Here is a 23,126-nt window from a genome sequence, read left to right on the forward strand (position 1 = left end):
AGGCCTGTATGTCTCTGCATTTGAACAAAAGTATATCATTGACGCAAAGAACCCTTGAACACAAAACATCCGGATGTGGAGATGCTTTATTAATGACATCATTCTCATATGGAATGGTAACGAGCAATCAATTGAAGATTTTATGCAATGGCTCAATAACCAGAATACCTTCTTACATTTTACTTCAACAGTTACCAAGGAATGTCTATCCTTTTTGGACCTCAAAATCATCCCATAAGGAGGAAAACTGACGACTAGAGTGTATCACCAACCCACTGACAAGAATGGACTTTTGCTCTTAGAGAGCTTCCACCCCAAATCCTTAAGGAAGAACCTCCCCGTGGGACAATTTCTGCACCTGCGCATGAACTAGTCGAAACTGGAAACTTTTAAAGAGGAGCCAGCTTCTTTGTCAGAGAAATTGGTAAAGAGGAGGTACCCTACCAGTGTGTTACGGCATGCCCAGAAAGGAGCACAAAACTGCCATAGGGAAGCCCTGTTGGAGAAGTAAAGAGACCAGAGAACAAAAACGCAATATGCATGACTAGATTTAATACAGCCTCCACCCAGATTAAACGCATCATTATGAAACACTGGCATATACTCAACTCTAGTGGCCTTCATCTGGACAAATATGTATTCTCCTTTAGAAGAACCTCCAACATTAGGGATCACCTGGTCCACACAAGACACCACCTTACATCTCGAGCGGAACAACAAGGACTTTGGGAGCTTCCTCCTGTCACAGGCGACACCTGATGTTGCTCTTGTGATGTTTGCAGACCAACTGCTACACCAAATGTGTAGACTCATGTTTGAATTACCCATAGGAACAACGTATGCACACTAATTGCAACTCTGTGAATGTGATATACATGATCAATTGCCCTTTTGGATTGATCTATGTAGGCAATACATCAAGGAAAGTGAAAGTGAGAATAATGGAGCACAGGAGTAACATCCGCTGTGCTAGGACCACCACACAGCTCACAACACTCTATGCAGAGATAGGAGATACGGTGAATGACCTGTATTGGATAGGATTGGATAAACCTTACATCTCACCCAACATGAAGGATCCCAGCCATACACTGTTCATACGCGAACAGAAATGGGTCTATAGGCTACGCATATGTAGAAGAGGCAACATTATGCTCCAAACCGGCCGCACAGCTTACGTAGCGCCGCTTTGGCCAACAGTTCATCTCCTTCATTTTTCAACCAATGTTAATCTGCGTAAGCCATTCTCTGTATGTCATTTTAAATATTCAGCATTTCCTTCAATCCACACGTGGGGTTTTGTGCCATTTTCAAAGCTTCTAATGTAAAAGCTGTGCCCTCAGGACCTCTTGCTTAAACACGACAAGTGCAGGGGTTTGTCCAAAAACAGCATTTATTGCAAAACATCAATGCATTTCGGGCATCTTGTGCCCTTCATCAGGATGTGCTGTTCCGAACGTTCACAATTAACCATTCGCCATCTTAGTGCAAATGAAGTTACATGCACTAAGATGGCGAACAGTTAATTGTCAACGTTCGGAACAGCACATCCTGATGAAGGGCACAAGATGTCTTGTTTTAACAATCATTTTAATGAAATCAACTTTATACCTGTTCTAAGTGCCACCCCGTGCACTGAGAGAGTGAGCAGTTCGATGAAGGATATGCTACATCAAAACTAAGCACAGGCTGAAAGTTCATTCCGCTCGCCGAATTTGCGGATTTTCCGCGATTTCGCGATCCACGAATCTTGCGAAATCGCGGTAAAATCCGCGAATAAGCGGGGACGAATTTTCAGCCAAGCACTTACAGGATTACAGCAGCAGGTGCAAAAGTTAAAGCTAATTTTTTGTAACCTTTTACAAAAGGGTTACAAAGAAATTAACTTCAACTTGGGCACCTGCTGCTGTAAGCCTGTAAGTGCTTCCTGGCGCCTCGTTGCCTACTTGCAACTATTCTCTGACCCTGCTCTGATCCTTGAAGCAGGGTCAGAGAATAGTTACAAGTAGGCAATGAGGCGCCTGTCACGAAAATTAAACCTTAACAGGAAGCACTGACAGATATAAAAACAAGCATTTGCAATGCAATAGGTCTCGCATTAGGAAAGTTTGAGCTATTGGTCTTGTAAATGACATTTTTTTTATTTATATGTTGGTTTTGAAAATAGCTAAATTAATAGCTTTGTCACTTACAATGCCAATAGTTATAACTTTCTCAAAAGTGTCACCTATAGCATTTGTAATGCAACATGTTTTGTATTTACGTGACTTAGATGTATTGATATTACAAATTACAATGGCTTTTAATTTTTTTAAAATAATTAATACTTAAATAAAAGTGATTTAAGTGATTTAAATTTATAATGGCAATAGCCTAAACTTTTGTAAATAACTTTTGTGAAGATTATGTTCAGTGTATTTTATTGTGACGAAAATCCAAGAACAGAAGTGAAATATTAACATCTTTTTGTGACATTTGTAATAAAGCTTGAAACATTGAGAGAACATATTTGACCCAGTTGATGTTGAATGGTTTCGCAGATTGATGCTGGGGTGGCGCTGAGTGGTGCTGTGGTGGTGCTGAGTGGTGCTGTGGTGATGCTGAGTGGTGCTGTGGTGGTGCTGAGTGATACTGGGATGGTGCTGAGTGATGCTGGGTGGTGCTGAGTGGTGTTGTGGTGGCGCTGAGTCATGCTGTGGTGGTGCTGAGTGATGCTGTGGTGGTGCTGAGTGATGCTGTGGTGGTGCTAAGGGGTGCTGTGGTGGTGCTGAGTGATAATGTGGTGGTTCTGATTGATGCTGTGGTGGTGCTGAGTGGTGCTGTGGTGGTGCTGAGTGATAACGTGGTGGTGCTGAGTGATAATGTGGTGCTGTTGAGTGATAATGTGGTGCTGCTGAGTGATGCTGGGGTAGCACTGAGTGATGATGTGGTGATGCAGAGGGCAGAAAGGCACAAAAAGCAGTCTAACAAAGGGCAGAAGGGCAGAAAAACAAGGGAAAAACGAGTCTAACAGAGGGCAGAAGGGCACAAAAAACCAGTCTAACTGAGGACAGAATGGTAGAAAAACAAGGGAAAAACAAGTCTAACAGAGGGCAGAAGGGCACAAAAAACGAGTCTAACAGGGGGCAGAAAGGCACAAAAACGAGTCTAACAGAGGGCAGAAGGGCACAAAAAACGAATTTAACAGAGGGAAGAAGGGCAGAAAAACAAGGGAATAACAGAGGGCAGAAGGGCACAATAAACAAGTCTATTAGAGCGCAAAAGGGCAGGAAAACAAGGGAAAAATGAGTCTAACAGAGGGCAGAAGGAAACAAAAAACGAGTCTAACAGGGGGCAGAAGGGCAGAAAAACAAGGGAAAAACGAGTCTAACAGAGGGCAGAATGAATCCCGCCCTGCGTGTTTGTCCACGAAGATGCCACCGTTTTGTGCAATACCTCTACTCAACTGGAGTACTTTCTACTGTCTAATCAGTAAGTGCCCCATCCTTGGCTAAATGTATAGGGGCAGATTTACAATCACTGGCGCATCCCCAGGGATGCGGCAGTTATTGTGCACCGCAGCTCCGCCACCCATGGTCCGCCGCATTTACAATGCGGCGCAACATGTGGCAAAAACGGCACAGATGCGTCACGCATCTGTGCCGTAAAAGTAGTGCATTACTGGAGCTGCGTCGCAAGCGCGATGCAGCTCCAGCATTGCTATGGGGGGCCCTATCTCCCCAATGCTCCGTCAAGCAGGCGCATGGTTTTGACGCAGCATTGACCTAAAAATGACTGAGTGAAATCTTGTAGATTTCACTCAGCCACTTTTAGGAGGCGTTCCTGTGAAGGAACTCCCTCCCCTGCCCCGGAACGCCTCCTGATGGTGCAGGGCTTTACAACGTGACGCATCACTCAGCATTGCTGGACGCAGCTCCAGCAATGCTCTTGGGGTCCTATCTCCCCAATGCTACGTCTAGCCTTGCGCCTGCTTCAAGCAGGCGCAGGGTTTTGATGCAGCATTGGCCTAAAAGTGACTGAGTGAAATCTTGTAGATTTCACTCAGCCACGTTTAGGAGTCGTTCCTGCGCAGGAACGCCCTCCCCAGTGCTGGCAGGCGCGAAGGTTTTGATGCAGCATTGGCCTAAAAGTGACTGAGTGAAATCTTGTAGATTTCACTCAGCCACGTTTAGGAGTCGTTCCTGCGCAGGAACGCCCTCCCCAGTGCTGGCGCAGGGCTTTGCAACGTGACGCATCTCTCAGATAAGTCACGTTGTTAATACCCAGCACCATGGCGCATCTTTTGTGCTGCTGCTGCTGCATCACAAAAGTGACGGAACTGCAGCGCAAAAGAGGCGCAAGCGGCTTGTAAATCTGCCCCATAGTGCTTTTACTACACTGTTGCTGCATAAAGGGCCAGAAGATGTGTCTCCAGTGACTATGTGTGCCTGTGCCTGTGTTACAGGCACACATGGTCACTGGAGACACGTCTTTTGGCCCTTTACGCAGCTGCAGTGTAGTAAAAGCACTATACATTTACCCAATGAGGGAGCACTTACTGGATTAGCCAGTAGAAAGTACTCCAGGGCAAATCGCAAAAAAATACGCAGTTTTGCTGGAAAATTTGCGAATTCGCAGATTTTTTTGCAATTTCGCGGGGAAATCCGTGAATTGGCAGAACGTGAATTCGCAAATTTTGCCCATGCTTAATCAAAACCACATCCATTCAGATGAAAAACTTTCCAAGTTTCCATCCGACTACCAAGTGAATCGGTCACAACACAGACCAAAGGGAATGTTACAAGTACAAAAGAGGAGCCCAATAGCCTGGGAACTACCTTGATTCGGAAATAAATAGCAAAGGTAAGACAGGCAGGGGCCCCCGGCCCCAACGGCATTCCGCCAAAGCTATACAAACATGATCCTGAATTTTGGTGCAATGCACTAGAACTAGTCTTCAAACATGCATTTGAAACATCTACAATTTCACAGTCCTGGAGCGGCTCAATCATAAGCCAGATTTACAAACAAGGAAAGGGGTCTGAGCCAAAAAACTATCGATTGATAGCCCTCATTGACACTGAGGCAAAATATTATGCGGGGCTTATTTTAAATGATCTGCCAACCTGGGCTTCAGACAACCATATTATTTCACCAACACAAACCGGGTTCCGACAATGTCAGGGAATAACAACAAATATAATGTCCCTAACTTTACTAATGGACTCAGCAAAATAGGGGAAATATCCCCTGTACCTCTGCTTTATTGACTTTACAGCCGCCTTTGACCACGTGGACAGAACAAAGTTCGGGCAAAAACTTCAAGGGATGGGAATACCACCTCCGCTTCTGGACCAGCTAAGGAATTTGCACACAAACACTTGGATAAGGATAAAGCTAGGTGCAGGGACCCACATATCAAAAGAAATCCCTACCTCAAAAGGGTTAAAACAAGGGTGCGTCCTAGCCCCGTTGCTTTTTAACCTATATCTTGCGGACTTACCAGGGGAATTGGACAAGTGTAAAAATCACGCACCGAAACTAGGAAATATAACCTTATCAAATCTGTTATATGCCAACAACTTGGTTCTGATAAGTCGAACGCCCATTGTATTACAACATCTACTGAATGTGACTCATAGCTTCGCAGAACGGAACACCCTGAAAATAAATTATAGCAAGACAAGAATAATGGCAGTAAATTTTCATGGGAAGAAAAGTTTCAATTGGTTCCTGGATGGGCATTGCCTAGATCAAGCACCCAGTTACAAATACCTAGGATTAATATTAGACCAAAACCACTCATTTAAACCACAGATAGAATCCGTGAGAAGGAAAAGGGTAATGGTGAATTTGGCCATAAAACCTCTAAAGAAGCAACTACCGGACCTAACACTCGACCCTTTAAGAAAAGTACTGCAAGCAAAACTTCACCCTACAATTACATATGGTAGCTCAGCAATGAAGGGCAAAGATGCAACAGCTGTAGAAAATACATTAACTAACGCATATCGATCCATTTTTCACTTCCCTAGGTATTCTTCCCCGGCACAAATACGGCTGGAGTTTGGGCTACAAAAACAAGCAATCAAAAGAAGGGGAGCATACGGAAAATGCTGGCATAAAATCAAAGAAACAGGAGAAGGTTCCCTGAACAGCCAAATTCGGATTGAGCTACTCCATCCAGCAAAATCACCAGCTAGAGATTACTTGCAGGACTCAATTAAACTCTTAGGGCTGATAAAGATAAAAACACGTTATCCAAACGATCACAAGGATGGGTAGTACTGAATATGTACAAAGCTTTAAAACTGCAATCTTACTTGAAAATCAGAATAAAAACTACAACAAAGGAAAAATTCCTAAAACTCCGCCTGGGGATTGGCGCAATTAATCAGTTTCTTCCCCATTGGGAGAGAAAAGGGGGTGATCAGCCTTGTCGCCGCTGTAGCCGCGGAGTGGAGTATTTATTACACGTTAATTGCACCTGTAACAACCTAAGGGACATAGGAATAAACCTTTTAAAACCAGTGTTTAACCAGTACGGAGTAAGGACCCATGGACAAGTGGCTCTGCTGTGTTTTAACCCAGAGAAAGTGCAGCTAAACTGTCGACTAACAACATTTTTCGACATAACAGCTAGGCGACTGGAAAATCTACGCACGTCGCCCTTGGATCACTTAACAACAGAAGCGTTACCAAGTGGTAACACCCATTAAATGGAACAGGTGGGAGAGGACTCACAAACGGAGCCAACATCCTAAAATCTGTTCCTATTTTCACCACACCAGAAGTGGTAACATGTGGAAAAGAAAAAAGAAGGCCTCTACAGTGATCTAAATTGCGGTCATTCCATTGGGGCTTCCCCAAACAAAGCGTCGCAAGCTGTCGATGGAAATTAATGAGTTAAGGCAATGACTTTGAGGAAAATCTCTTCAACGGGCATATCCCTCTTAACAACAACATTGCGATCCACTGGGAAAAGACTATATGGTACATTGGTAGAGGTCAAGTAACAGTGGCATCTGCCCTCCTCCACCTTCTTATTTCTCTTCTTTTAACGAGTAACTGAAATGAAATACGCGGACTATATAACAGTATTTTAATTGCATATGAACAGATATTTAAGAACAAGTTTTAATGTATGCAACGGTTTTAATTAATCATGCATAATAACAATTCATTCATTCAGTGCTACAACCAGAGCGAAATCTGCTTTGGAAGTTGTGAGGACAGTTGTTGGACTCAAGGAAGATAAACATTGCTTCCGGACTTCCTGCGCAAGCATTTTGGCCAGGACAGGCAGGAGATATAGGCCTAAAACTCTTGACCTCCGCTGGATCGGTGTCTGATTTTTTCAGGATTGGCAAGACATAGACTGCTTTCCAGGTGGAAGGGTAGATGCCCGTCCTCAAGGAGGAGTTCCAAATGGGGTTGAGTTGCTGATTGAGCCACTCACCATCAGTCTAAAATACTTGGCCGGGCACGGATCACGTGACAAACCTGATTTCCTTTTGCTCAGTTCCAGCTTAGATGCTTCTGGGCTAAACGCACTGACCGCTGACCAAATTCTAGGCTTGTCCTGAGTAGTGATTGGCATTGTGGAAGACCCAGCTGAGGAGAAAGAGGAATAATTAGCTTGAACTTTCTCCTGAAAAAAAAGTGGATTGGTCCTCACACAGAGTAGCCGTGGGTACAATAGCGCTATCCAAAGCCAACTGTTTAATGGAGTTTTGAACAATCTTGAAGACTTATTTCATTGAGTTATCCACTCAGTTAGCACTCCCATTGTGCTAGAGAGGGATTCATAGAAATGTAGAAATATAGTACACTTAGGCACCGATTAAGCACAATGTTCATAGAAACAGTCATGTGGCAAAGCAAAATAATCACCTTCACTGACATAAAAAAACTTTTGACCAATGTATTTTTACCCCTTCTTCCAATTCACGCTAACAAGCACAGCACCACGATCTGGCCCCCAAGCGTAAGTCAACACTCTAGTGTTCCTGGGTGCAGATGCAATGACATCATACACGTACGTACTATGTCACACGCATGCACCCCTGTAGCCGTGGCACATGTCACAGGAAGCCGACTAGCATAGAAGGCCCGGCTTGGCCTGAAGCCAGGTATATGCACTGCACCAGGAGAGACCATATTTGTGGTTGCGCACCACTCTTGACAATGTAAGGAGTTGGAGGAAAGGGGGGTTTGATAATGTGACACGGACAAAAAGGGTGGCGGCGTGGCAGCAATCATCCACAAAAAACACCAGTTCACAGCACTCTCAACCATTCAAATTGTCAAGACGGAAACACTTATCATCAAATTGGAAACTCACCTTTCTTCGCTGGCATGCGTCGTTGCATATCGCCCTCCATTGCATATGCCATCTTACCCGTTGGAGTTTGCTGACTTAATTGGCCATCTGGTTATCAATCACACCAGAGTGTTGATCATGGGTGATTTTAACTACTGGCCAGGCGACACAAATGAAACCCTCCTTTCCCGAGACTTCACGGATCTATTGATCAATCTTAATTGTACTCAACATATTCACTCCCCCACGCATAATAAAGGTCATACCCTAGACCAAGTCTGGTCTTTTAACCTAGACATCACCCAACTTGATATCCTTCCCTGCACCTGGTCAGACCACTGTCTAATTAGATGCACACTTGCCGGGTTGGCTGCACCTCCCACGACTAGACCTAGCAGCATGAAGGCGAGGAATTGGGGCCAAGCCAGCATCGAGTCCTTCAAAACTATCCTCATCAACACTGCCCCGCCGATCCAAGACACCTCTCTCACAACTCAGGCGGAAAACCTAGCCATCTGGCTTGAACAAGCTAGCAACAAGGTTGCCCCTCAAAAACACATAAAAGCACGCAGGCCTCACGATGCTCAAAAATGGTTCTCTCCCGCTCTGAAGCTTCAAAAACTTAACCTCAGACAGGCTGAGCGAAAGTGGCGTAGGAAATACGACCCTGAACTAAAAACCAGTTACCTCTCTCTCTTCAAAGATTATAAAGCCGCTGTATTAAAATGTAAAACCGAGTTCATTACAAGTAAAATCTTAAACTCGGCAAACAAAACCAGAGAGCTCTTTTCGATAGTCGACGAATTGACAGGGATGGAGAGAGTGTCAGCACAACCTGTGCACTCTTAAGATCTAGGCGACAGGCTAAATAATTACTTTTTCGAAAAAATTGATACAATAAAATCCAGTATCCTCTTATCCAGTACCCCCAATCCTTCTGCCTTACCTGGTGAAATTCATCCCTCTTTACTGGACCATTTCCCCTTTATAAACTTGGATTCCTTTTCAAAACTGACGAACAGGGTCAAATCTGGCTCCCCTCTCGACAGTGGTCCCCCCCACATACTTTGCAAAGCCTTCAGCGCATGCCCTGATCCACCCATATCCCTGCTCAACACCTCCCTGGGCAGTGGAACAGTCCCTGACTCGTTCAAAAGTGCAGAGATCCTCCCCATCCTCAAGAAACCCGGGGGGAACCCTCAAGTGCTGAGCAACTATCGTCCTATATCTCTCTTACCCTACCTTAGTAAAATACTGGAAACACATGTGACGGAATGTCTGAGCTCTTTCATTGAGGAGTCTCATTATCTCGACCCTCACCAAGCTGGCTTTAGACCTGCCCACTCGACCGAGGCAGTCCTCGTAACGGTCATGGATGAGCTACGCAAGGGGGCTGACCTCAACTTCCCCAGGCCCTGATCCTCCTTGAGCTTTCAGCCGCGTTTGACACGGTCGATAATAACATCCTGATCGACCGTGTCCATAGCGATGGGGTTGGAGGACAGGCCCTGAGGTGGATACGATCCTTCCTGACAAACAGACTCCAATCTGTCAGACTGGGCAATTTCTGCTCAAAAAAAGGACGGCTCTCCTGCAGAGTCCCACAGGGCTCCTCACTATCCCCCCTTTTATTCAACCTATACATGCAACCTTTAATATCAACCCTGAGGGAAATGGGAGCCCAGGTCTATAACTATGCAGACGACCTGCAACTCATATTTAACATTCAACCTACAAGACTCTCTGAAATCAATCTACAGTCGATCATGATTTACATCAGCTCTTGGATGAACACCAACCAATTGAAGCTTAACCCTGACAAGACAGAGTTGGTCTTGACACTTATGCCCTCTAACCCCTGGAATTCCAGCTTCTGGCCTCCCGCTCTGGGCCCCCCGCCCACCCCAGTTCCTTCCGCAAAAAGCCTAGGCGTAAAAATCAGCAGTGATCTCTCAATGACTCCACAGATTAGTTCTGTGGTATCAGCCTGCTTTCTTATGTTACGGAAAATAAAAAAATAAAAAGATTTTTGTCCATAGAAGCCCTCACTCTGGTCGTCCTTGCACTCATTGTCTCTCGGCTGGATTATGCCAACGCACTGTATGCTGGCATTCCAGCTTACCAGATACACAGGCTGCAATTGATACAGAATCAGGCGGCCGGACTGATCTTCCAACTCCCGGCCCGCCATCATACAAAACCTTTGTTAAAAAAATTGCATTAGCTTCCCGTGGAACAGCGAAGCACTTTCAAGCTCTGCTGTATTACACATAGAGCCCTATCAGACAAAGGCCCTAGGTTCCTCTCAAATCGGATCAAAAAATACACTCCCTCTCGTACCCTTCGTTCTGCTGGACAACACCTACTTATCACTCCCAGATTTAAGCGCCTAAAATATGGCGGCACCCGCTTCTCCACGCTTTCCCCTCAAATATGGAATTCCCTCCCTCTCTCAATCCGTTCTACTGCTTCGCATCTCCATTTCAGAAAGCTGCTTAAAACATGGCTATTCCAGCAAGCCTACTCCTCCTGAGCCTCCATTCCATAGAGCCCCATCCAAGAAGCGCCAAGAAACCAATCCGGTGTACGTTGCGCTATATAAATATTTTAACATTAACATTAACATTAACATGTGCATTCTGATAGCTGCAGTTGGTGGGGCACGCAATATATCTAACGTGCTGGCGGGCTTTTCCAATGCTGAAGGAGGAACCAAATCTAGTTCCCTATAGAACATAGTGAGTTATGTTATGAGCGTGAGTCTTGCCTGATACTTATGATAGCTACCTAACTATAATTTTTCCAACTAGTGTGTGACTGCAGGGGGTCGCCCACTTCTCTCGTGCCAGTTCTAGCGATTGATACAATAAACTCAGTAAGATGACTGTGTGCATGATCTAAAGCACATATGTTTGTAGATTTTTAGCATGAGTAATGTTGGGGCATGATTACCTACAAAATTCTTTTGAGAGTAGGTGTGTTAGGACATAGGCACATAATGCTGGAAATATTGATACTTTCATATTTGTTTTCACAATCAATATAAGGGTAGTGTTCGATCACCAGTGGTCGTGTTTAATTATAAGAACCACTGTGTCGCACCAAAATGGTTTATAAAATAATACAGGTAGCATATATATTAGTCACTTTCTTCACTGTTCTTGTTTGTTTGTTCATTTATACACGAACCCTCTCCACTCGTATTTTTATTCTCTCTATTTACAGATCTCACATAGGAGTATGTGTACTGAACCATACCACATAATACAGGTGGAGTAGCTTTCAGTACATTGATATACTAGGGTCATATCAGCAGAAAAGGAATCTAGCATAGGGATCCAACACTCCTGATGAAAGCCGCTAGAAACACAGTTTCGGGCAGAAACATGTCATGTAGAACAGAGGGGTGAAGGGTGCATAATACACTCATCTCACCACCATCTCAGGGTATGAATTACCTTTTTAATCCTGACAAGCGAATCCAGGAATAAAACTATTATTAGGTTATCCCTTAGTTAGTTTTAGACTTATTATCTGCACCTTTTTGGATCCTTCTTTACTTTTCAATTTGTTTGTACCGCCCTCCCCACCCTATTGCTCCATCTCAAGCATTAGTCTGTGCTGAGGTGTCGCGTCAGCCCTATGATGAAGCATGCCACGAGTTGTTGTGGGTGAGGCGGTTTTTTACAAAGTAATGTGCTTTGCTACACCTTTATTTAAGACTGACCCTTCATAAAAATTGTGACTATAGGAACCTTACTTCTTTTCTGTGTGTTGATATTCTCAGATTACCAGAAGTGGTAGAGCAGAGAAGCCATCAACAACCTATGCCTCTCCAGATGAAGTGCAATGCGGAGACATATGTTTGCAGAATGCAGCACATACAGAAGTTGCAACTCATCAATTTCTAATCATTGTTTATGTGCAGGAAGGGACACCTTCCTTCACACGAACAATCACTAATGGCGATTTGGCTCTTTCTATGTGTACTGCAGAATGCCGCCTTGTAAATAAGGTAAAGGGGTTATCACCACCAGGACGTCAGAAAAAGTGACGTTCTGATTGTGATAAGCTCTTGTGAATATGCCCTTAGCTGTCCAAATTCAAAGTTACAGCCAAAAATGTAGGAGGAACAGACCACAGTAGAATTATTTTTATTCGGTGGGTCAAAGCTTCATGGGAGATATTTCCAGGTGAACTGTCACTTTCCAGTTGTGGATACATGTCAGAAAGTTTTTGCTCAACAGCATAACACAAGGTGCAGGTAATGTGCAAGATCAGCAGAGGAGTTCACCTTGGCTTTGGTTCCAGACTACATCCGTTGTTCAGTTGTTGATCTGGCCAGGTTGCCTCCTCTCTCCTGGAAGAGGTTTGATTTCAGGCCACTGCAACAAAAGGTCCTTTATTTTCATTTTTCTTTTTGTTGTTCAAGCTAGACAGTGCACTATTGTCTACAGAGAATTGTAGAGGAAGGCAGAGGTCTAAAGTGCAGCCCTAGGGGACAAGCAGGAAGAGGGGAAGCAGCTAGCAACTAACCCTTTGAAGTACCCTACTGTGTTACAGGCTACATACACGCAGAGGAGGGAAGGAGCTGGAGGGGGCAAACATTAAATGTAGCCAACAACCCTCTGGCATGCTTCACGTGCGATGAGATGGATTATTAGGCTGCAGTCATGACATACTACGCTGTGCCCCAAGGAGTGTCGGTTGATTGTCTCCTTACTCAAGTTTATGTAAAAGGAGAATGTTACACCACACTTAAGACAGCTGCCACCAGCTAATAACAGTGCCATTGGTTGTTCGTCCATTTTAAAAGGAGTACCACTTTGGGTGGATCCCAACAGCACAACACAAACTATCACTCCGATGGTAAGCAACATGCCAACATAAACCTCATGACATAGATCTTTCTGACAGAATAATAAAATGGCACCTACAGCGATCCTTTCACAGAAAGACATGATCACATCTATATTTGAAAACTGGCAAAAAATGACAACATGTCTCAAACTTATAATATTTTAAACATTTCAATCTGTGAAAAACATCAGTTAAAGCTGACCATAAGAAGTTATTTTTTTAATCATGTTTTCCTTGATGTTTTGATTTTTTCTAGCCAGCTGAACTTGCATTGTTTGCATTGAAGCTGAGGTAGTGGCTATCAATCCTGTTAGTACTGGTGCTCAGACCACTAAAAAACGGTTTACAATTTTCAGTATAAGTATTTCTTTCGGACCAGTACTCATTTTGAACTCCAAATTTTAAAATGAGATCAAACTGCTTTGTGAATCTGGCCCATTTTTTTTTTAATTATGTGTTTAGAGTATTGCTCCTGTGAGAAAGATGCAAAACCATACATATCTACAAAAGAGGCACAATTATGAATTGAGAGAGTGGCTTTTAGCCTAACACTCTAGTCCAGATTTGCTAAACTTTACTTAGGTGCTTGCTTGACACAAAGGGATGCTACTTGACATATTCTTTGAAAACAACAAGGTACATCGAATTTCATATTCAAAATGTTTTTAAGCCAAAAAATGTTGCAAATACCCTGCTGAAACGATACTACATTGTATATTGTGAAACCCTTGGTAATCTATGCAATGTGGGGCCAATGGGTGGAGACAGTACACACGCCTCTAGGATTCCACGCAAAGCCACATCAACTTAAGTTACTTTAACTAGTGTGACCTAAATGTATATGTAATCTCAGCCCAGCAAGGCTAATATGTCTGGCATTGGCTACAGAGCTTTTGATTGCCAAGGCTTGTTTCCTTTACTATAGTTTATCTTTCCAATAAAACAACATATTGGGTGTGTTTAAATAGTTAACTAAAGTTAAAGTATGACAAAAAGCATTTTAAGATGGTTGCTGTGCCTGCACATGTGAGGTTGCAAAGGGGATATATGATGTTAGCACGCATACTTTTAGCACGCATACCATTACCACGCATTTTTTACAACGCAGGTCATTTTACAACGAATACCTTTACAACGCATTACACTGCAACGCACATACTATTACAACGCATACCATTACAATGTAAGTATAGGTAAGTATATAATATTAATATATAATGTAAATAATAATTTTTAAAATATTTTATTTATTTATTTTTTATTTAATTAATAAATAATTTAATTAAAAACAATAATTTTAATTTTATTATTTGTAAATATATATGTTAAAAATACCCAAGTACCCCAAAACCCAAATCCAACCCTAAAACCTAAAAATACCCCAGTACCCCAAAACCCAAACCCAACCCTAAAACATGAAAATACCCCTGTACCCCAAAACCCAAACCCAACCCTAAAACCTAAAAATACCCCTGTACCCCAAAACCCAAACCCAACCCTAAAACCTAAAAATACCCCTGTACCCCAAAACCCAAACCCAACCCTGAAACCTAAAAATACCCCTGTACCCCAAAACCCAAACCCAACCCTGAAACCTAAAAATACCCCTGTACCCCAAAACCCAAACCCAACCCTGAAACCTAAAAATACTCCTGTACCCCAAAACCCAATCCCATCCCTGAAACCTAAAAATACCCCTGTACCCCAAAAACCAAACCCAGCCCTGAAACCTAAAAATACCCCTGTACCCCAAAAACTAAACCTAGCCCTGAAACCTAAAAATACCCCTGTTCCCCAAAACCCAAACCCAGCCCTGAAACCTAAAAATACCCCTGTACCCCAAAACCCAAACCCAGCCCTGAAACCTAAAAAGACCCCTGTACCCCAAACCCAAACCCAGTCCTGAAACCTAAAAATACCCCTGTACCCCAAAACCCAAACGCAGCCCTGAAACCTACAAATACCCCTGTACCCCAAACCCCAAACCCAGCCCTGAAACCTAAAAATACCCCTGTACCCCAAAACCCAAACCCAGCCCTGAAACCTAAAAATACCCCTGTACCCCAAAACCCAAACCCAAGCCTGAAACCTAAAAATACCCCTGTACCTCAAAACCCAAACACAACCCTAAAACCTAAAAATACCCCTGTACCCCAAAACCCAAACCCAACCCTAAAACCTAAAAATACCCCTGTAACCCAAACCCAACCCTAAAACCTAAAAATACCCCTGTACCCCAAAACTCAATACCCCTAATAAATATTTTTTTAAAAAGATAAACTTACCTATACTCATACTTACGTTGCAATGGTATGCGTTGTAGTGTAATGCGTTGTAAGGGTATGCGTTGTAAAATGACCTGCGTTGTAAAAGTATGCGTGGTAATGGTATGCGTGGTAAAAAATGCGTGGTAACAGTTACATACCTTGCAAAGGCAGTTATCCTGTATTGTCTTTTTTTAAACTTTGTCAAAAATATTTTAAGGTGGCTGCCAGTACATGTAGGAGTCATGACTAACTAGTACAGACTAAGGGCAGGGCTGCCTTTGAGGCTCAGATTGAAAGGTTGGCTTTTTCTGAAATTCACATTTACTCAGTAAAAAAGTCATAATGGCCTATTGCGTCAGTACGTCCGGAATTGTAATTCCGCTCGCGGAGCTGGCTGAATTCAGAAACTCTGCGATACACATGTGATGCTTTTATTGCAGATTTCCTGCTAAATGTCACCATCCAGCTCACAGCGGAAATATAATCCCATTGGCACGTGCAAAACTAGTGTTAGCATGCACAGGCGAGCACAATGAGATTGGCTGGCCACTAGCACCTATTCCGTTTACCACAGAGCCTTCCGCAACCATTTTTGTGATGCTGCCAAGCGAGAGCAGCTGAGATTGCTTCTTGACCAGATTCTTTACTTGAGAAACAGTTAAATTACCACATAAAGATGTTTTCGGCTGATAGTATACTTAAGGTTGCTTTTGAGTGCAAAAAGATATTTTTGTGTCCTCATATCACCATAGCGTCTGCAAATCTCGCTCTATTTGTCCGCCTTACGGTCTGCTGCATTTGCATTTGGCACCACCACTCTGAGCCACCTAAGCAGGGCCATCACTTGAAGCGGTGCCTCTGTGTAATCATAGGACCCTATTGTTCTATTTGAGGTTCTTTCCTAAATTCCACTCCACCTAGAAAAATCCACCTATATGCTGGGAGGCCTCCCTATCTTGCATTCTATATCCGTCTGCCAAGTCCAACTAGCCACATTAACCCAATCAACAATGTTCGGAGGTGATGGGTCGATCCACCATTTACAGATTTCTCTCCTCGCTATAAGTATCAAATAGAACATATGGCCACTTTGCTCTCTGCTCAATAAGCTACCTGAGGTCTTGTCTACTCCTAACCGGACTATTAAAGGATTTAAAGCTATTGTTACCCCTAAAATATCTTTTAAAATTGTCTCGATGTCAGTCCAAAACACTTTATTCCTAGGGCATAAAAACAAGATATGTTTATCATTATCTTTTAAAAGTCTACACGTGGGGATTGGCGGTGGAGCGAACTGACATATATATTTAATTGCATCCCCCTCACATCCCCAAGACTAATCACAGGTAAGATCTAGGAGAAAAAGCCAATTTCATATGGGCTTCCTGGGGGGTTAGGATGGCTTGGAAGAAGAGCAGGTAAAGACTTGAGAAGGTTGGCTTAGCCCTCCCAGACCTATATCTTTATTGTATAGCGCTTCAGTTAAAAAATCTCTGTATGCTATTGAGAAAGCCGGATAGCTCAAAACGGGGAATGCTATTAGGAGAAATGATGAGAGAGTTTTGAGCTGATGGGTTTTTGTATAAGTTTGCCGCCTCAAAATTCTTTAAAGGGGTTCGCCTGAAGGTTTTAATGACATCACTGGTGCAGGGTGAGGAAAGTGCATAGTATTGGATAATATTCTGACTTTGCACCAATAAGGGATTCCCCCGGGCACCCCAGAATGATTCAAGGATGGGTTGAGTCTCCCTCCAAGGTGGGCAGGGATTGCTGCCTGGTGAGACCTGATCACAGTTCAAGGGATACTACTCTAGGAAGTCCTGAGAGCTAAAGTTGGAGATATTCTTCCCAGGTTCAAAAATGTGCAGTTGCCTTCATGGTATGTAACCTCATCACAGGCGACTGCGGTAATGGGAATTTGAGTCCTCTCTCCAGGATGTAAGATCTAAATGAAAGGAGGTCATCATATGGCATTGGAAACTCCTAGAAGCCGGAGATAAGAACATGAAATCACGGTATATGTTGTGGGTAGACACCTTTCAGGGAGTGGACTTCCAAACAATTTGGCGTGTCTCTCTGAAATTATTATACTCTGTTGTTTAGCCAGAAACCTAAAGTGAAACCACTTCTTTACCCTCAACAGACTATTTATTTTCTTTGACTTTTTTTTCAACAATAAGGAAGCGCCCCAGATACTAAAACATTGTCTTCCTGTCCAGCAGGCTCCTCCCAGTGCTTTGAGCATCTCCTGGTCACTTTTTATTGGATGTCACGGTTGAAAGATCACTCTGTTTGGCTTTAATTCCTGCTGCATACATAACATTTGAGTTTTAAAGACCTTGATTTTTTGACATCACAAGTAAGTTCAAAAACATTTATATAAGGGTATTGCTTGTTTGATAGAGGGCATGCACCAGTATTTATCTTTACTTTTATTTGACTTTTTAATTGGATTGTAGTTGTGTTGGATGGCCTGGACACCTGGAGTTGCAGTAGGGGCCTAGTAATTTTTTTGCATTTCATTTTTTTATCTTTTGTAGGGGAAAAAGGTTTTAAAGTGCAGTACATTTTGCTAAATGTGCAGTATTCATTTATTTTACTATGTGGTCAGGTATACCCACAGGTCATACAGCAGTTAATAGTCATTGGGTACATGAAACAACTTTTGTCCTAAAACATAATTTAGACCAGGGATGGTATTGGATTAAATACATAAATTGGGTATTTTTTTATATTTCTTGTTTTTTCTGCAAAAAGTATATGATTGGGTAATATTTGAGGCCTTGGGTGGATGTGTGTTACAAACGTTTTATAGCTGACTTAATTTTTTGTTTTTGGGCACTGCTGAATTAATGGTAGTGTTTTCTTCATTGTATACCATGCCTCCTGTGCCTGGTCAGTGTGTGTGCGTTTACCATAGCCTACCAGTGACATGGGGCCATTTTGTGTAGTCAGTGGTCTCAGGCCTGCATGTGTTCTTTGTTGATTGCATGCCTCCTTGCTTGTTGTTGTTTGTACATGTGGCGGCGACAAATTTTTGCAGCCAGCCAATGTGGTAAATCCTTTTTTTTCAGTTTTCAAAGCCATTTTCTAGGCAGATTGACAGGAGAGGGCTATGCCTTTTCAATTTTGTTCATTTCTTTTGTACTTTTCCTTGGTATAAGTTTAATATGCTTGAGGATCATTGTAGTAGATGTATATATGAACAGTGTTTAATAATATATGCTATGTGTTCCATGTTTCCTCTGAACCTCCTTGCCTTTCAATGGGTTTCTCATAGCCCCCCGTTGCACCATCAGTTATTTATTTCTTTATTTTTTTATTTTGTTTTTTCAAATATGTTATTTTTTTCATTTTACCTTCACCCCCTGCCTACCATAGGCAGCTGCCGTACATCATCATTAATTTTGTAAGGATTGTCATTACTCATTGCCATAGGTGCACACTGTCATTTATTTTTAAGGATTACTCCATTTTCTCCTGGACCCCCTACCTGCCATAGATGCACATCAGCATTAATTTTTTAAGGATTATTCCATTTTCCCCTGCACCTCCCTGTCTGCCACAGGTTCCCGTTTGAGGCACATAAATCATCCTGATTGAAACATTATGGTATGGTGGTATGGTTTGACTTTGGAATGAATACACTATTGCTGTTAATTTTCTAGATAACCACACTGAATTATATTGTATGTACTATGAATAATTCAAACTGTAAAAGTGCCAGGTTCTGCTAAAGGTTTTTCTTGCTTATTTGTATTTAGGTACCCAAGGGCATCACCCACAGTACTGCCACACAGAAGGCTCGCACAAAGTGACATGGCCACATGTTGGTCGTCCTCTCTTCCGCTTGGGCAGCTAAGTGCCAAATAACAGAGCTTTTAGATGTCCCCAAAGAAAGGTGTGGCAAAAAAGTTGCCAGTCCTTTTTCTAGAAAGTTTGCGTGCCACCTGCACCATCTCCTGGGCCGCAAGCTGGAGTGCAGCACTCCTACACTTACGACGGTAGCACCCTAACCTAAGCCCAAATCTTGTCTCTCAGTGAGAAAGCCACTACAATCAAGGCAGCGAGCAGTGAGCCGCAGCCACAAACTAGTATCCACTTGACACCAGAAACTGAGCAAAGTATACAGTAGGTGCCCCAGTCAGAAACAGATCTTCCTGAAGGAGGATCAGACCAGGAGGTTAAGCTTCTTGCTCAGCGAAATGTACCTTTTCTTGAACCACTTACTGTTCGATCTTCAGCAAGAAGTAAAAAGAGTACTCCACCATCTTCTCCAAGCCCCCTTTTGATGATCAGGACATGGATTTGAATCTGGCTGTTGCAAGATCTGCCACAAGAGACAAGGAAAAAATTAAAGTAAATGAAAGCCTTAGAGTTAGGTCAGCGGATGAAGAGGACGAGCAAGCCATTGTCATGGAAGCTGGCTCAGAGGACACCAACAATGCCACTCCTATTCAACTTGGTCCAAGGGATGCACTGGTTCCATCACCACCGCCAATGCTAGTGTCCATATTTTCAAGGTCCCTGGTGAGGCCTGCACCCACTACTACCTCAATCTAAGTACGCACTGCATAGAGGCAGTCGTCAACACACCAACCTACCTCCAGTTCTTTGGGCATTGGCAGTGGCACCAGTGACACCCTAAAATGTTCCCCTCCCCAGTTTAGGACTTCTTTATTATGATTAGTAAGCAGGAAAAAACCATTGCAATGTTCCATTTGCCATGCAAGTGTTCGTTGAGGTATGCCTGGTTCCCACTATGGCACTGAAGGCCTAACAACCCACAAGAAAAAAAATCACACAATCCGGTGGGAGGAGCACATTAACAAAATAGCTGCAGGTGATGCTGGTTATGAGGGAGGAGAATCAGCTCTGACAACTGTGGAAGGCGATGCGGAAGAAGATGGCAACATCCTTATGCAGCACCTGCATCAGCAACCTTGTAATGGCACAAGAGTCACATGGAGACACCACTAGATATAATGACTACTCCAGCATGCACATAAATCTACCACCTTCTGGTTTTCTCCAAAAATCACATGCGTCTATGGTACAGTGAAAGAAAAACAATCCATGCTACTATCATGAGCATCTTTAGTCAGGAGAGGGCCTACAAATGCAGCCACCCAATGGCATGTTTGTGCAATGGGAAGCTGGCTAAAATGTTAGAGTTGGACCTCCTCCCTTTTTCTTTTGTGGAAGAAGTGGGATTTTTAGCGTTTGTGGCTGCCATCTGCCTGAAAGACAAGGTTCCAAGCCAGATCAATTTTGCCAGAGTTGCTGTTCCAGTGCTGCAACATGATGTGCTACAATTGGCTGGATCAGATTTGCAGCAGAGTGCTTTTCACACTAGCCACCTAATGACAGACTTTTGGACTAGTTGTTAAGCAACTGATTACATGTGTATCACTGCACACTGGATTGCTTTTGAGGGAGTTAGGCAACAGCTGTACAGGTCTCAGCACTAAAGAAACTTTGAAGGGCATTAGATGTCATTCAACAGTAGTGATGTTAGCCATGGAAAAATTCGATATAGCTGCAAACATCTTGGAAGACTTTAATTGCAAGGTGATTGAATGACTACAAACTAGAGTTCTCAAAATCAGATTTGTTACCAAGGACAATGGCAGTAATTTAGTCAAGGCCATGGCAAATGGTGGCTATTTCAGTGTTCTGTGTTTGGTGCATTACGCCAACCTGATTGTGCAGGACTTTCACCAAAAAAAGAAGACATAGTCAGCAACACACTGATTACCTTACATTACATGTTGGAACTTGACCTATTACATGTTGCAACATCTTTTTGAGCAGTAAAAACCAATCAATGACTATGTCATTCAAAGAATAAGGGATGCATCTGGAAAAAGCATGGCCATGCAGGTAGACAAATGAGGACTAGCCCGGTCAAATGCTTTATGCCTTACACAGATGCCACTTCCTTTTGAGGTTTTCACATGAAAAGTCAGCAGGAAGTACAGTATGATGATCCAATCTATCCCGGTGTTGCATCTGCTACAGGACCAGTTAAAAAGGTGTCACAAAGGTTCATCAGTGTGAACAGAGAAGTGCATGAGTTGGTTCAAAGCTTAATCCCCTGTTTAGCTGTTAATCCAAGGCTGCACAGAGACATCGTTTCATCCATGTAGTAGATATGTGCCATAGTACTTGACCCACGGTACAAACCATACTGGACCCATTCATTCCTTTTTCAGAAGTGGATGTTTCACTATACAAGATGTGGATTAATGAGCAAACAAGAGACATGGAAGAAGAACGTCTGGAAGTTAGTGTCCTAGGCAGACGTTAGGTGTGCAGCTTTAAACCTGCAGAGAGGGCAGTGCTGTTGTCACACAACAGCTTACGCCAGCAATAGGAGCACCAGGAACAACAATAACAGCAACAGAAGAATCAGACCCCATCTCATCAATGGCTTGGTTTCAAGGGGCATGGCTTAAGTCAAGTGCAGACTTAGACATGGGCGAATTTTGCGGATCTCGCGTTCGCGAATTTGCGGATTTGCGAACTCGCAATCCGCAAAATCCGCGAATTCTTGCGAATTTGCGGATTTTTTTTTTTTTTGTGTTCGCAAGGATTTCTGCCAGTTCGCGAGGGTTTCGTACCAGTTCGCAATTGCGAACTTACATTTCGTCGCGCAACGGTCGCGAATTATGTTGTTTCTACGTCTGGTTCATCATCACAGGTTCCCAGCACCCTCTGTTTCACCACTGCAACCCTCTGTTACATCAATGCCACCCTCTGGTTCATCATTACTGTAGATTATGGGGGGGAAAAGCAAGCACACCATCCCTGCTTCAACTCAGATGAATTAATTTGGGGTTAGTTTATTAATGTGTCACTGTTTTAAAATTCCAGTCTGGCACCTGCTTCCTTATCTGTAATTTTGCTTTCTGTTGCAGTGCATTTTTTTTCCCCAGGACCTTCTTTGTGGCCTACTTGTAGCTATTGTATGAGCCTGCTGTGAGGGTCAGAGCAGGGTCATACAATTGTTGCAACTAGCAACTGAATTCTGGAGGGGCCCCAGTCAGGAAGCACTACCGGGAATTGTTACTAATGATGAGTTTGAACTCTTGCCCCTGCCGAGTGCTTTCACTTTTGAAAAACTCATTTTTCTGCAATTTCGCGGGGTTCGCGGGGTGCGAACACGCGCAAGATCGGATTCGGAAGCCGCAAATTCGTGCGAATATGCAATTTGTTTTTTTTGCGGCGTGTTAGTTGGCAAGGTTTTGTGCGTTTTTGCGAGCCGCTCGTAGCGCAAGACGCGAAGTTACCCTCGCGGTCGTTCAAGGGCGCAGCCATCTTGTTTGCCTGACGTATTTCCGTTTCCGGCCGCGAAGTGTAATCTCGCAAAGTCCGCGGTTTGCCAGTACAGTCTCGCGCGTGTTCGCAAGGAAAATCTCGCGCGAACTTACCCGCGCGGTCGTGAACGGGCGCGGCCATCTTGTTTCTCATTCATTGCTATGGTTCTGGGCATGGTCTTTGTATCCTCTGTCAATCTCTGCCATCCTTTGCTTGTTTGAAGTTTTTTTTTATCTATTTTACTTATTATCTATCCCTCTATTTTTCTAGCCCTATATTTTTGTGTTTACTGCTACTTTTGGTTAATTTTAAACTACTTTTGTAAACTCTTTTCTTTTCTTCTCTTCCCTATTCTATTTTCTTTATTCCTTTCCGCC

The sequence above is a fragment of the Lissotriton vulgaris genome, chromosome 8 (assembly GCF_964263255.1).
Source record: "Lissotriton vulgaris chromosome 8, aLisVul1.2, whole genome shotgun sequence".
In the NCBI taxonomy this organism is placed as follows: domain Eukaryota; kingdom Metazoa; phylum Chordata; class Amphibia; order Caudata; family Salamandridae; genus Lissotriton; species Lissotriton vulgaris.